The following is a 15,431-nucleotide window of genomic DNA, read 5'->3' on the forward strand; positions in this document are numbered from 1 at the left end:
CGGGGCACGAACGTGTCCCCTGCATCGGCAGGCGGACTCTCAACCACTGCACCACCAGGGAAGCCCTGGTGTATGTATTTTTAAATGAGGATGTTTCATTCCACGTTTGACTTCAACGTATATATCCTGAATTATCATTTTCAGGTTTTTTCCATATTAACACATACTTTTCTCAGTTTATTATAATGTTCCTTTTCCCAATAATTTTATTTCACCCAAACAGGTATTTGTTATATTCATATACAGTTGATTCTATTCTTAACTATGTATCCTGCGTAACTTTTTTTTTCGGGGCGGGGGGGGGTTGCTGGGTTTTAAGATCATAAAATTTAAACAACTTGTACTTTTTTAATGTCTTAGAAACGGGTGATACAATCCCACATATGTCCTTTTTACCCATTAGAATCATGCCTGATTTTTTTTCATGCATACTTGACTATAATTATGCCAAGTTTTATATAGCATAAGCATCAATCACTTTTGACATGATGCATTAAGGGATAGACTAGATAAAATAACTGCCAGGGGACATGTCCAAATGCAAGGGCTATTATAAGATAGGCACTTATAATCCCAACACACATTTTTGGACAGCCCAGAATTAAATCTCAGATCCACATCACTAGCTGTGTGACCTTAAACAAATCACATAATCCCTCGTCTGTAAAATAATCATCTCTCTCTTAAAGTTATTATGAGGATTACATGAATGTTCATTTGACTAATAAACATTAAATATGTCAGGCACTCTTCTAAGTACTTTGTAAATATTAACTCATTTAATTCTCATAACAATCCGATGACATACGGAGAACAATTACCGTTCTTTTACAGATAAACTGAAAAAAGAGGTTAAGTAACTTTTACTTGCCTAAGGTCACACCATTAGTAACTGGGAAAGCTAGGGTTTGAATCCAGGCAGTCTGACCTCAAAGTCCACGCTCTTAAGCACCACACTTAAGTGTCTCTCAAAATACTGAAAAGCACTTGCCTGGCACCCAGCATAATGATAACAATGATGATAAAGCACACAGTGCCCAGCCTAGCATAGAAACATACAGTCCTCCAGAGGCCCAAAGATGGCTGGGGGCCCCAATGTTGATCAAGATGACATATAAAATATACAAGTACTTCTAGATTAAAATTACACAGTACAGAAATCTCTAAAAATACAAATTAATAATACTGCTTTAAGAATTTAAAAAGAAATCACTAATGAACTATACTATAAAACACTCTCCCACTGAGAGCCTGGTTTTTCTCTTAACATTGTTAAATGAATCTTAAAAATAACTAGCAGTTGATATTTTGGTACTATCGACATTTAGCACTCAATTTCAATTATAAGCTAGAGGCACTAATTTTTAAAAGGAAGTGCTCAAGTGTATTTATTACTATAAAGATTCAGAAGAAAATTAAATGTATTATTTTATGTTTACTTTTTTAAAATACCAGCATTATTTGTTCTGATTAATAATGTAATATATGTTCATGACAGAAAACTAAGAAATACAGGGGGTTTGGGAGAAGAAAACAAGAATCACCAGTAATTCAATATCATCGTGTACAGTTTGAGATATTTAATTTTCAGATGATGACAGCTGCTTTCCTTCAATTCTGAAAACAGATGAAATTTCATGAACTAAAGTAATTATTGTCAAGGTGCTTCAAAAAGAAATGTTCTTCAATTAAGTGAGAAACATTAACTCCACTTACTATCGTTTTAAATAATGAATGTTTTCTCCACTCTTTATGCTTAATATAAACTAAGTTCAGTCAACAGACATGATTGACTGAATCCGACTAAAATGTTTTTTAAAACAATTTAAACAAATTTTGATAAAATCAGTCACATGTTTAGAAACTGATTACTAATTAATGACAAACACTGGAATTAAAATTAATTCTCTTCCACAGTACAGATAAGGCCAAATCACTCAGTTGGTATCACTTAAGCATAACATGTTTTAGCTTGGTTCCAGATATGCTAACAAATTGGAAGAGAAAAGTAACTTTTCTTCTTCTAAATGGAGTACCCTATGAAAAAGAACTTTCAGGCAAAACCAGTACTATTTAGATGAATACCTATTCAAAAGGCATTTACCCTTTCAGTATATTAACATCAATAGTCCTCAGAGGCCAACCTTCAAATTCCAACAAAGGGCAAGGAAAATAGTGTTAAAAAGTATTCAAGTAAATCGCCCTTCTCCTCCTGCACCTGTACCCTGATAGTCTTATGGAATCTTTCTGGGTTTTCTACCATAATAAAGGCTTATTTGATATGATTTTATCTTACTCTTAATTTACAGGACAGATAAGACTCTTTATGTACCTTCCAATTTTCCAAACTAGTAACCATTAAGACTTAATGCTTAAAATAATTCTTTTTAGTATCTTTTTTGTCATTTTAAATCCATTAATTTAATTTTAACTTAAATTAAATAAATTAATTTAATTTTAAATCCATTAATTTGAGTCACCTCAAATAAATCAGGTTAGTAAAGGCACTCCAATACTGTGGTAATTCAGTATTCACATCAGTTTTGGGAAGCGACTCCTTACACTTCAGGAAATTAAACTTGTAAAAGCTTTCAGCTTCTATATCTTATTTGATTTAATGTTAATCAAGCTAGCACTGATTTTTAATATATGTTCAAACAGGTTTTTAAGCAAGTTGTTGATCTGCTATTTGAAGAATAAGTAGGCTTGCCATTCTGCCAGATACTCTTGTTAATGACCCTTTATGCCCTGTCTTTAACCACACTGTTTAAACACAAGGAATATTTTTGTTATATTTCATATACAGTGACAAAACAAAGCAAGAATTCTTTCGATGAATGAATTTTATAAAACCATAGAGTTCCCTTAAACTTCACAGATGTTTATGTACCCATGGCTGACTGCACACTATAGTATGTCAAGGTAACTGGTAGATGCATTCCTGCCAAATCTTGGCCAATAAACATTATTTTACACAGGCCCTTAAAACTACTATCCCGCTTAACACTACACTACCACCAGGACCACCACTTAAATTCCAACCAGCTTGCTGCCCCAAACTTCATACTCCAATTTCCAGCCATACTCCCCCCCACCCCCGTATGAGGGGGACTATTGGGTAATAAATCAGCTCACTAAAGTATGCAGGACAGAGTTGTAATCTGATCTGAAATGTATGGAACCTGGTTCCATTTTGCAACTTTACATAATTTTTAAATTTCCCTTTAGCTGAAGGAAAAGGATTAACAGGAAACCTGGCACTTGAGTGTACCAAACACTGCACAGGGCACAGGTAGATTCTTGTCTTGCTGGGAAAGGTAGTCAGGACTAGCCACCCAACACAATAGCTTTTGAGTCTGGAGAAAAACAGCTTGATATTCTGAGGACAGAATGAAACTAAAATTAAAATCATAGACATTTACTGTGGAAAAGTCCTTAAAATGATCTGGTCCAACCCCCTCATTTTCTTAACGAACTGTAGTGAAAAATTAGTTTAAATTATTTCAATCCAAATATTCAAGTATCTGCTGTGTGCTGGGTATTAGTTTATGGATTAGATTTTTAAAAGAGACTTCTTGAGTACACACATGAAACACGCCTGTTTATGATATACAGTTCACTTTTAAGCCTATAAGATGAGTTGAGAGGCAGTACGGATTAGTGGGAAGAACAAAAATCTGGAACCACTTACCGGAATTAAATACTGTGGAGCTCTACGCAAATCACTTAACCTCTTATTTTAAAAGCTAAGGGGACTTTCTTACCTCACAGGTCCTTCCAACTCCAGTAACATAACAAATCGGATTCTTTTATTAAAAAGCAGCACTGAGTAGTTTGAAAGTCCACACTTGGAAGCTAGGAAATTGGATTAAGATGGAAAATGTTTAATTTTCCTTAATTTTATGGTAGATTAAAGAAAAATTACAGAGATACAATATTAGAGTCTTCTGAATAAAATTCTGAAAGAATACATAAAAGACCATTCATAGGGACTAACTTGTGCAAGTCTGGGAGCAAAAGAGGTGAAGAGGGAGGTTTTTGTTGCCTTCGAAACTACCTAACTTTTTCAAGGGCATGTATTACTTTTATAATTTTTTTAAACCTCCAATTTTTAAAAAACTTATGAGCACTTAAATCATAGAAGGCAATGTAACATAGCAGAAAGTACAATGAACTACAGAAGGGGAGAAAAGATTACTAGTCTGCCTCTCTAGCTCTGTGACTTTGGGAAGTATATTTGAGTTACAACATTCTAGCTTTCTTATGAAAACAAGAATGAGACTACTCAGTGTGGTAACTATCCCGCTGGACTCAATTTTATATTAAATGGTCTTAGGTTACTTTTCTCTCATTTAGTCATTAAGTGCATCCATCAAACACTGAAAGAGCAGCAGGAAACTAAACAAAAGTAAGATAGCGTAAAAATTAATTTCCCTATAATAAAAATAATTAACAGCCAAAAACAATCTAACAGAGTTCTGGAAATGTTTAATTTGCTGAAGAAAAATAAGGGATAAAAGATAAACTTGGTGAAAATCCAAAATCTATTACTGAGAAAAGTAAATAAATATATACTCAGACCTTGACCTGAATGTTTTATTAGAATGCTTTCCAAACATATGTCAGTAAATTAATTAAATTAAAAAATTATTATCAATCACATAAATTACAACTCTGCTGGGGTTAGGATACTGTCTTCTGTTTCTTAATTGACTGATGGTCAAACTTTCTGTCTCTAAATACTAACCCCATTATTGATCTTCCTAATGATGGATCTGAATGCCTGAAATTATTCTTTGTAGCTTAACATTCATCCTATTATCAGAGAAAAATAAGGTTATTGTATCGTCCTTCCCAGCTTTATGTGACCAATAAAAGGGTCATGTGGTTATCAAAGCAGTTTTCTCAAAACTTATTATTAACATGCATCTCTCTATTGTATTTTTCTCCCATTTCACATCCCGTGGAAAAAAACATACTGTTAAATATTAAAACTTAAAGTTTTCTTAAGGATTAAAGTTTTCTTAAGGATTTAAGTTATGTTCAATTTTTGAGGTTTGAAAGGATGCTGCTCTTTTTCTTATACCTCACCTAATAGATAAGTGAATAAAACAGGAGAAAGTAACATTTTTCTCCTCCGTAATTCTAAATTTGGCTAAATGCCACAAATAAATTGTATTCTTAAATTTACTATTAAGTACCAGTCACTGATGGGCTTCCCTGGTGGCGCAGTGGTTGAGAGTCCGCCTGCCGATGCAGGGGACACGGGTTCGTGCCCCGCCCCGGTCTGGGAAGATCCCACATGCCTCGGAGCGGCTGGGCCCGTGAGCCATGGCCGCTGAGCCTGTGCATCCGGAGCCTGTGCTCCGCAAGGGGAGAGGCCACAACAGTGAGAGGCCCGCGTACCGAAAAAAAAAAAAAAAGTACCAGTCACTGAATATTTAGGCAAAGCTTCAAAAGACAGACAGAAATTCACCTCTCCATATCCCTGATCTCTATTCCTTTGACCCAAGGATTCAAACTGATACCTAGAAAGACTTCCAGTTTGACAGCTCTAGGGGAATATGCAAACCATGTAACTACCACAAGGGAGCCGTCAACTGAGCAGCTTCCAGCTTAGCCCCTTAGGGCAAGTGCCCTGACCAATGCCCAAGGCCCGGAACCTCTTTCTTCCTTCTAAATATGCATTGAAATTTCCTATTTGGGACTTTATTGTGCAAACAAGGTCCAGAAGAAGCATGATTAGGAATCTCCTTCAGAACCTTGAGCACTGCCATCTCTGCAGTCTTCTCTTTGTGTCCCTTCTCCACAAATAGTTTTTCCATTGTTTGCAGTTAGCCCGGGAACTAAAAAGTGAATCATTTGTTTTTTATTTGTTTTGGAAGAAGACAGTACTTATTATTTGTTTGCTAAGATTAAGGGCAAGAGCCTTGGTAGCACAGAGATCTAGCTCTGCCCCATAGCAGTCTCATCTCCCCATCTCTCACCACCACTCCTATCACTGACCTCACAGGGTTGCTGTGAGGAGTAACAAGACACAAGTACCTAGCAAGCAGTATGCAGAAAGGTCCTGTCCCTCTCCCAGAAAATGTGCTCTTAGCTCTGGCACTTTCTTAGTCTTTTACTGAAATTCTCTAGGTCTCCACGTTCTCACCTGTAAAACCAAAGTAAATAACACAAAGCTGCAGGTATATAGTGAAGACTGGAAATAATTTATGTTGAGCATTTAGCACAGTATCTCAATAAATAATAGTCTTAAACAAATATTAGCTCCCTTTCCTTCCAACTTGAAGTTGTTTTACTGAGTATCTCTATCTTGGTTGCTTTTTATTCTACCATTTCAATTTGTCTTTCAGAGCACATCCAAACCTGTACACTGTGGACTCTGGGAAGCATGATTACCTTTCTACTGGTGCCTTCTCTTCGAGTTTCAAGTAGAGGCCAACTGATTAAACCCATACAGAGAGGCTATAGTGGCACCAGGGAGCGCTATAAAGAAATTCACTTTAATGCTATAATAAGGCTTAGGTGCTTCTCAACTGCAATAATGTGAGGCATACCGTAGCTTCAAAAAAAATTTTATCATGAGCAATAAGAGCCTGCAGGTTGTAAATGCTAAAATCCTTGGCAAGAGACAAAATATGACAATACAAAAGGCACTAACTAAAAACAGTCCCAGGATACGTTAATAAAATCTGAAGAAGCAAGGAGGCAAGAGCAATAGGGAAAAGTTATACATGAATTGCCATAATTTAGTGGCAAGTTTGGGCTGGGTCATCAAAAGAGGGCTTGGTATTCCTGTTTGTTTGTTTGTTTAAGATCTTTAACTCTCAGGACAACGCTTACTGGTGGCTCTTCTGCAATTCTTAAATTCTAACAAGGAACTACTCTAATTATTTAGTCATTACTAAAACAACGTTTAAGTCTCTATTCTCATGAACCATCACAATTAATCTAAGCTTCATTAATTTAGAACTTTGTCACAGAACTTCTAACTGTCTAGATCACTCAAGGAGTTCTCTTATTAGAAGTTATCTCTTCCTATCTTCATTGCTGTTAAGCTGAACTTTCCTCTCTAGAAGCCAAGTCTTTCCTTGAGACACCATTGTGTACATGTCTTTGTTACTGTTATTTTCCTTTCCACGATTCTACCCCAAGTCATCCAAACCTCAGATTTAACAAAACACATTTAACTTCAAGAATCTTTTCTCTTCACTAGAACCCACATCAGTATCTTCCAATTTTCACCTTTAGCACTTAATATTCCACAAACCAAGACACTAATTATATATAGTGTCTTATCTCTAATTGCTTTAAGTGTTTATATCTTACCTTCCTGATAATACTAAGTTCTTTAGCAGGACTTTGTCAAGTTATCTTACTTATGTCAACCAAATACCAAAACAAAACGATTTTTTTAAAAAAACCAAAAAGAACAAAAAAGAAAACTGTTAGAAAAGCAACTCACAGAACACAGATAACAAAGCAAACAAATTCTGAAATTAGAAAATTTCCTATATAGTCCTATATGCATGTCTTGGATTGATCTTCAACACATCATCACTATCTATTAAGTAAAATAAAGCAATGGAACAATGGGTAGGGTATGGGTACCATTTGCTATACTATGTGTATAGAAAAGGGAAATATATATAACACACTGTATATCTGCATAAACCAATCGCTGGAAAGACAAAAAGAAACAGGTAATATGATTTAACACTAGGAGAGAAATTGGCTGGCTGGGCAGTGAGTGGGGAAGAGACTTTTTTGCCTATATAATTTTGTGCTGTTTAAATTTTATACTACATACATGTATTGCCCATTCCACATAATAATTTAAATAAGATAAAAATAATTACTCAGAGAGCTCATCAGTTGAAAAGAAAACACTTTCAGGTATGTATATTTTAGTGAATTATCACAAGAATTAAAATGCTGTGCTGTGCATAAGATTTATTATGACAAAGACACATACTCATCCAATCATTTCTCGGGTATCTATGAAGATTGTAAATTCTAGCCCTTATATAACTTTGTAATCAGATAAATTTTTACCTTAAAAATTCATTTCTAATCAATAATCACTCCTCCTACATTAAAGGTATAATCATTAACCTTATTAGTGAAGACAGCATGAAGAACTGAGAAAAATAGCAGTTGTGAAACTAGAAATGCCTAGATCTGAATCCTCAGCTTTCTAGTTGTGTGGCTTCTCAGCTAACCACTTCAGCGTATCTGGACAGCAAATTTCCTCTTAAGGGCAGAGGTCAGCAAAGTTAGGTACCAGGGCCAATTCCATCCCATTGTAACCGAAACTGGGGGTCTGGCTGCTCATCACTCTAAAGCCAATAAAGAGGCAAGTTGGTGGAAAGGAAAGTTTGCTTTATTTCGGATGCTGGCTACCAGGGGCAGGGCAGACTCCTGTCCAAAGGCCGACTCCCTGCCACTGACAATCAGTGGGCAAGAGCTTTTATAGACAGAGGGAAGGGGCTACAGGTAGAAACAGCACAGTCAGCTCTGACAGTCATCTTGAAATTGGTCATCGGTGGTCTGACCAGTGTCGTCATCTTGACTGTTTTAAGTACAGTTAATCTTCAGTTCCAGGATCGGTTTGTTCCCATTTCTTTGAGGTCATTTCTCGGAACTGTAGCTTATGTCATGGCTACAGTCTGGTCATCATGTAGTTAACGTCCTTCACCTGCTGGGGTTTTAGTATCTATAAGACAGCTCACAGGGTATGGCTCAGAATATTATCTATAGCCCTTGAGGAGAAGCTAAAGGTCCTTGACTTTGCTTAATGAGTAAACTATTATTATTATTTGGTCTCCTTTGACTGTTTTCCTTTGTTTCTGCATTTTCTCACTTCTCTGATTAAACTTATCCTTTGGCTAAAGTTTTTCCACAGAAAAAAGGCAGGCTGAGGACATGGGTGGGAGTGGGGGGAGGACCACAGGGTCCTGCTCCATTTCACGGTCACCTATTTTTTGTAAAATAAAATTTTACTGGAACAGTCTATTGCCCATTTGCTTACATATTATCTATGGCTGCTTTCACAGTGCAATGTCGACTTGACTAGTTTTGACATCAACCATATGCCCTGCAAAGCTGAAAATATTTACTATCTGCAGGAAAAGTTTACCTGCTCCAGCCTAAGAATAAAATGCAGACAAACCACATCTTTGTTGAAATTTTTTAAAGTATTGGAATGCCGAGCAGGCAGCAGGTCAAAACTATTTTCAAAATAACATGAAGACATTATTTATCCTTTTCACTCTAATTTTCTCCAAGTGCACAATGGAGTTTTCCAGAGGCTACATCGTGTGTGATGTCACAATAGACTACAAGCAGAAGCAGACACAAGAATACAGCTGTTTTCCCTTAAGCCAGAGTTTAAAGAGATTTGCAAAAACAGTGCCACTCTTCTGACTAAATATTTTTTTCTTTTAGAAAAGTGTTATTTTAGTTAAAAAGGTTGTGTTAACATATAATGGGTTTGTTACTGTTACTTTAAAAAGTCATAAATATTTTAACTTTTCTCAGTTTTAATTCTTTGGAGTAAATATTGATAAGTATAACCCAATAAACAAAAGCTCTTTTGGATGCTCAGTAACGTTTATAGGTGTTTTGACAACAAAAAGTTCAAGAATCTGCTATACTATAGCTCTAGTGCATCTCAGCAGCATGATTAACTGGCCTACTAGAACAGTCAATACACTGGGCAGGGATTGTGGATAAACACAGTCGTTTATTAATCATGGACATTACCAGGACAATCAATGACAACACCCCATCCCTCAAGCTGTTTTTGAAGGAAAATTTGACAATTCTCATTAGAAGCTCCTCAGGGGACTTTTTAAGACATTTACTCAAGGGACTTCCCTGGTGGTCCAGTGGTAAAGGATCCACCTTGCAATGCAGGGGACGTGGGTTCCATCCCTGGTCAGGGAACTAAGATCCCACATGCTGCAGGGCAACTAAGCCAGCGTGCTGCAAACTACAGAGCCCATGCGCTCTGGAACCCGCGCGCCACAACTAGAGAGAGAACCACACGCCACAACTAGAGAAGCCCACACGCCACAACGAAAGATCCCACATGCCTCAAAGATGATCCCGTGTGCTGTAATGAAGACCTGACGCGGCTAGCTAAATAAATAAATATATAAGAGAGATTTATTCAAAACTTTGAAGTAAGGTCAATGGAAGACAGCTTGTCCTTTCAATGCCATATAGGGGAAATGCCCATCCAAGGATTATCTAGTGCCTCAGTTCCTCAGCTGTGCACCAAACCCCCCAAAACACTGCAGCAAATTCACATGGATGTGGTGGGATATTTTAAATCTGGTGGCGGGGGGTGGGGCCCTCAGCTGTGACTATGACATAAAGTAAAATCAATATGGACAGGAAATGAGAGTAGTAGCATCCAATCTGATTCCAAGGTTTGAGAAGTTGTACAGTGCTCAACAGGCATACATGTCCTATTTATCAGCAATTCTGGGTAAGAAGAAAATACATTTTATCCTTTCAATTTATGTTCATTGTTCAAACAGCTACTAAGTTGTAGATGCATATATACCTATTAATTTTCTAGAAAAACCTAGCTACTCAAATACTCTTTGAACTGGTTTTCACATCTTACCTGTTCTTTCACTAATTAATGAGTTGATTAAAATGTATGCCATTTGTTCATTTTATATTTGCATTAGAGTCCAAATTTTACCTTTCTGTGAATTATACTTTAGTGTGCTGAAGTGACCCTTTTCCAGTGTATCTAGAAATAACTCTATTTTTAAAAGCTAAATTTTCAAGAATTCACTAAGTAATCATCAAGCACTATGGAGGGATGTATATATAGGAATATATAAAGTATCAAGAAAGACTCCATATACATTACTATGTTCAAATAAAGGACATATCTATGTGTTAGAATTCAATTAAACTCTCATAATTCTATGTGGTTTTCTAAATTTTACTATTTTTAATAAATACATTCAATCTTTTTGTTATAGGAAAATACACGACAGATTTTTTTAAGACGTTTGGAATGACTTATGAACACATTCTTCAAACAAAGCAGTATAAAGGAAAGCTTTAAAAAGTGGGTGAGTAATATGGAATTAAATTCCCTCCAGGGAAACATTTTAATATTATTCATTAAACACAGGGCTAAGAACAAAAGAACAAATGGCCACATTTGTATAATTAGTACTTTTAGTGCCAGATATGCCAGTAAACTAAAAATATAGATAACAATTTATTTTATCCTCAACCTCCCACTTTTTTTTTCTATTATTCTTCACTCCATATCAAATATTCTTATCTAGACCACTCTTCTCATTTCAAGCTACATAAGTGATAAATGTGTTTAAGAAGGAAAAAGCATAGGAAAAACTTTCCCCTTTTTGGTACCCTTATGAGGAATGGTAGGGAAAAAAGCAAAGTAAAAAGCAAGTGCATAAATATGTTTCTAGAAGGTCTGAATGACACCTGTCCAAGTGAAAAGAAAATCCTGGAAGTGGTGGTGGTTTGTAAGGAGCTTCCTTCTTTCCTCATCTGGTAATTGTGACTGCTGGATCCATTTCTGTCTGGGTCACTTTTCACCTATGCTGCCTCCTTTTATTATCTCACCTTACTACTAAAGACACTTGGCTTAACGTTACCTAGAAGTGTATTTTCTATGTGAAATATGGAAAATAGACTCTCATGCTTTATAGTGAACCTTAATAGTCAACAGGCTTCTTTATAACTACATATGTATATGAGACCAAAATCAAACCTATGAAAATACTTGGTGTAAAGGAGGTGAATTTTATGGAAGTTCTATCATCTGCTTTTAATGCATGGTTTATATAAATTATACAACTTTCATAAATATAAATAATATTAAATGATCTGAAAATGGAAAAATAAAATGATACATAATGCTATTCCTAAATTATGATCATTTAATTTTGAAAAGTTGAATGGTTTCATTCATAATATAGTGAATAGTATATAAAGTGCTTTATAAGAATCTAGGAAGAAATTTATGAAACAGGCTTTAAATAATTTGTCTAATTATTTAGACTTTCACATTATCTCATTTAATCCTCAAAACAACCTATATAAGGTAGACATCATTATACCTTTATTCCTACTCAGAGTTTAAAAAACACAGGAACAGAAACACAGGATATAGTAAGTGGATCAGTTTGACTGTGCTTCACTGAGAACATAACTAGGAGTTATAACAAAGTTCTAAACTTCTGTCATTTACTCCCATCAATAATACTTGTAATAATGTATATGTATGTGCATCAGATTCCTAAAAAAGTCGCATGCACAAAAAGTTCTAATTCCTGAAGTCAATATTTATGATTCTGAATACTTACACTGCGGGTCAGGATGATTGGCCCCTACTCATCTGCCTCACCCCAGGTTCAGCTCCAACTTGGTTGCTCGGTAACTTCAGCTGTTTCTGAAAATAACTGACTTGTTCAAAGGAGTTGCAGGAGTACTGCATGCATCCTTAAAAGAGATCAGATACACAAGGTGCCAATGGCCCAACTGAAGGCTTCTCCATGATATACTCAGAAGAATTAAAAGAGCTCTGAAACTTGGGAAGCTTAGTTTACAGAAAATCAAAGCACAAATACAGAATGCTTTGTTCTAGTAGCTACAGAACATACCCTGTATTGTACTTCAAACACACAGTCACGTTCGAACGTATCCATAATATACTTCAACTAAAGCATCCTCTGGTTTGAAATGTACTTAGCAAGTATTTTATTGAGTCTTCACTGGGTATTTTTAACAGCATGTGTTTCTAAGGGTTGGGGGACAGGGAGGCCTTGCCATTATTAAAGTAGTGTCCTTTAGTATTGTAATTTACCTTTTTGAACCTACAAAACACGCTTAAAATGATGAAGGGTAATACAAGACAGTACATGTTTAATTTAATACTTGAACATAATCATGTGTCCCAAACCAGTACTATAAGTTTTTAGAGACTGGGAAAAGGAAGGGCTACTGGGATAAAGTTGAAAAGTAAAAGCATATAATCCCAATTTTTCTGTTTTCACAAACTGGGTGTTTATGGGCTATCACAACGTCTTATTCTTTCCCTAAGAAACTCTAGTTGAAATCAAGGCCTAGAAATACTTAAGGACACAGCAAATCATTAGCAGAAGAAAGCTGTTATTTATTTCAGGAATGTGAACCATACTGTGATAGAAAGCTTCAGTTCTAGATCTTGAAATGTTAAGTAAGAAACAAAGGAGAGGAGGTGGCATGCTACAATGAAATTGATAGAATACTTTAAAGACCACTGAGACAAACTCAAAATTCTCCAGCTAATAGTCCAATTTTCTCATTCAGTGAAACTTACCTTCTACAGTCTTTTATTTTTTAAAAATTCATCTAACATAGAAATAGTTTAGTCAACTGTCTTCAATTATACATACTAAGACGTTCCTTTGTTTTCTTAGATTCTCAGTACCAGATAAACTCTGTAAACAACACTGGTCAATTTCAGTGATACATAATAATCCTTCAAATGTTCCCCAACAATGCTCCCTCTTCTGTGTGCAACCAATTAGAGAGGGCTCCTTCTTTCTATGAGGCCTGTTAAGATCTCAAAATGTGTTAAGTCTGCTTCCACTAGCAGAATTGCAATTCATGGGCTAGCAATGGGGGACAAAGTCCAACAGGGTATATAACGTATGCTTTCTACTAGGGAATACTTGAATTAAAGTAACCATCATAAAGAGCCCAACTGCTCAAACTTGAAACTTGAACAAACCACTCAGTAAGAAATAATACTGAGGAAAAACTCATGCAAAACTGACAATTATAAGAAACAAGGATTTTAACCCATTTATAAAAGATAATATTTTAAAGGATCATCTTTTAAAATAAGAATGATAAAGAGAATGCTGTTTTAATGACATAACTCAATATTTTGTTTTACACTAAATGAGTTTTAAGACCTCATTTTTTATTTTGATCCTAGAAAACTAAATAGATTTACAACAGAAAGAAGTTCCATTCAGTTCCTCCAAACCTGTAATATCCTTTGTACTAGGGATTGTAATAGATGCTGAATAGAATAAAAGGAGAAATAATGATGTATAGTAAACACCAAAATAAGTATGATTCTGTTTTAAAGATTCAATTTAGGAATAATGAAGGAATGGGAAAAGGAGGAAGGAGAGTAAATTCTCATCTTCCTTAGTACAAATTCAAGAGAAAAATAAAATTTTTAAAATAATAAAATAAAATTCAAAAGAACAGTAAAAACATACTATTGATAAATATAGAGGTAAAATGTCAGAAACAAACAGCCAGAAAAGATGCCTCAGGGGAGCAGCTCAAAGAAGAGAGATCAAAGTTAACTTGCCAGGGAAGACAGAAAGAGTGGGGGGAAAAAAAACACTAACAAAAGAGAAATGGAGTTTAGACTATGCTAGGAATTGTGAAGGGCAACTATGGCTGGACAAAAGGCTTCGACTGGGGAACAGGAATGCCCGATAAAGTTTGGGTAACATCCTAAACACTGACACCACATTATGCTCTTATGTGGGAGAGTGCTTCACCAAAAGTAGACTAACAGAAGGATACACAGAGCAGAGGGATTAGAAACATAAGCAGTTTGAAGTCAGAAGACCCAGACAGGCAGAAGACTGTAACAACAGACCAGATATGAACATTATAACAAAGAGGAAGCTTCAGTTACATAATTTAGTATTTCATCTTAGCACTCACAGCGTTCTATATTCTTTAGCCATAAATATTAAGTTATAATAATACTTCGAACTTACACAACTATTAATAAAACTCTACATGAAGTACACTGTCACTCTCTCCTGTCAGGTTCTCAGATAGGAATTTAATACTTTCTAAGAACCACTCTTAATAAATCTTTATTTTTATAATATCCTCTAACACTCCAAAAACATCAAAGAAGTAAACCAAATACTTATAAAGTACATTATGTACTTTCTGGAGACATGCCTAGATTCTACAATTTCCCTAGAATCAGAGAACTGAAAAACTGAAAATTATTTTAGAAATGATAAATGCTAAAACTAAAGTCCAGAGGGATTCAGTAAGTCCCACAAAGTCAGACAGTTAATGGAAGATCATCCATATTTCTAGATGGACTGGTGATCAAGGAGAGCTCTGTTTCCAGCCTAGTTTCAGTCCTCTAGGAGGAATTACAACGATGATATTCACAAAACCTCTCTAGTATATATATACATTTTTTAAATAAATGTATTTATTTTATTTATTTATTTTTCGCTGCGTTGAGTCTTCGTTGCTATGCGCGGACCTTCTCTAGTTGTGGCAAGCAGGGGCCACTCTTCGTTGTGGTGCACGGGCTTCCCAGTGTGGTGGCCTCTCCTGCTGTGGAGCACCAGCTCCAGGCACGCGGGCTCAGTAGTTGTGGCTCG

The 15,431-nt window shown here is 35.7% G+C and overlaps 1 protein-coding gene across 2 annotated transcripts in view; it reads right to left on the reverse strand.

The window, feature by feature from the left end:
* Positions 1-15,431, reverse strand: part of MED13L (mediator complex subunit 13L) — a 301,913-nt gene that overhangs the window by 101,775 nt on the left and 184,707 nt on the right. The gene's annotated exons all lie outside the window — the stretch shown is intronic.

This window comes from Leucopleurus acutus (genome assembly GCF_964270905.1).
Source record: "Leucopleurus acutus genome assembly, chromosome: 13".
NCBI classification, from domain to species: Eukaryota; Metazoa; Chordata; class Mammalia; order Artiodactyla; family Delphinidae; genus Leucopleurus; species Leucopleurus acutus.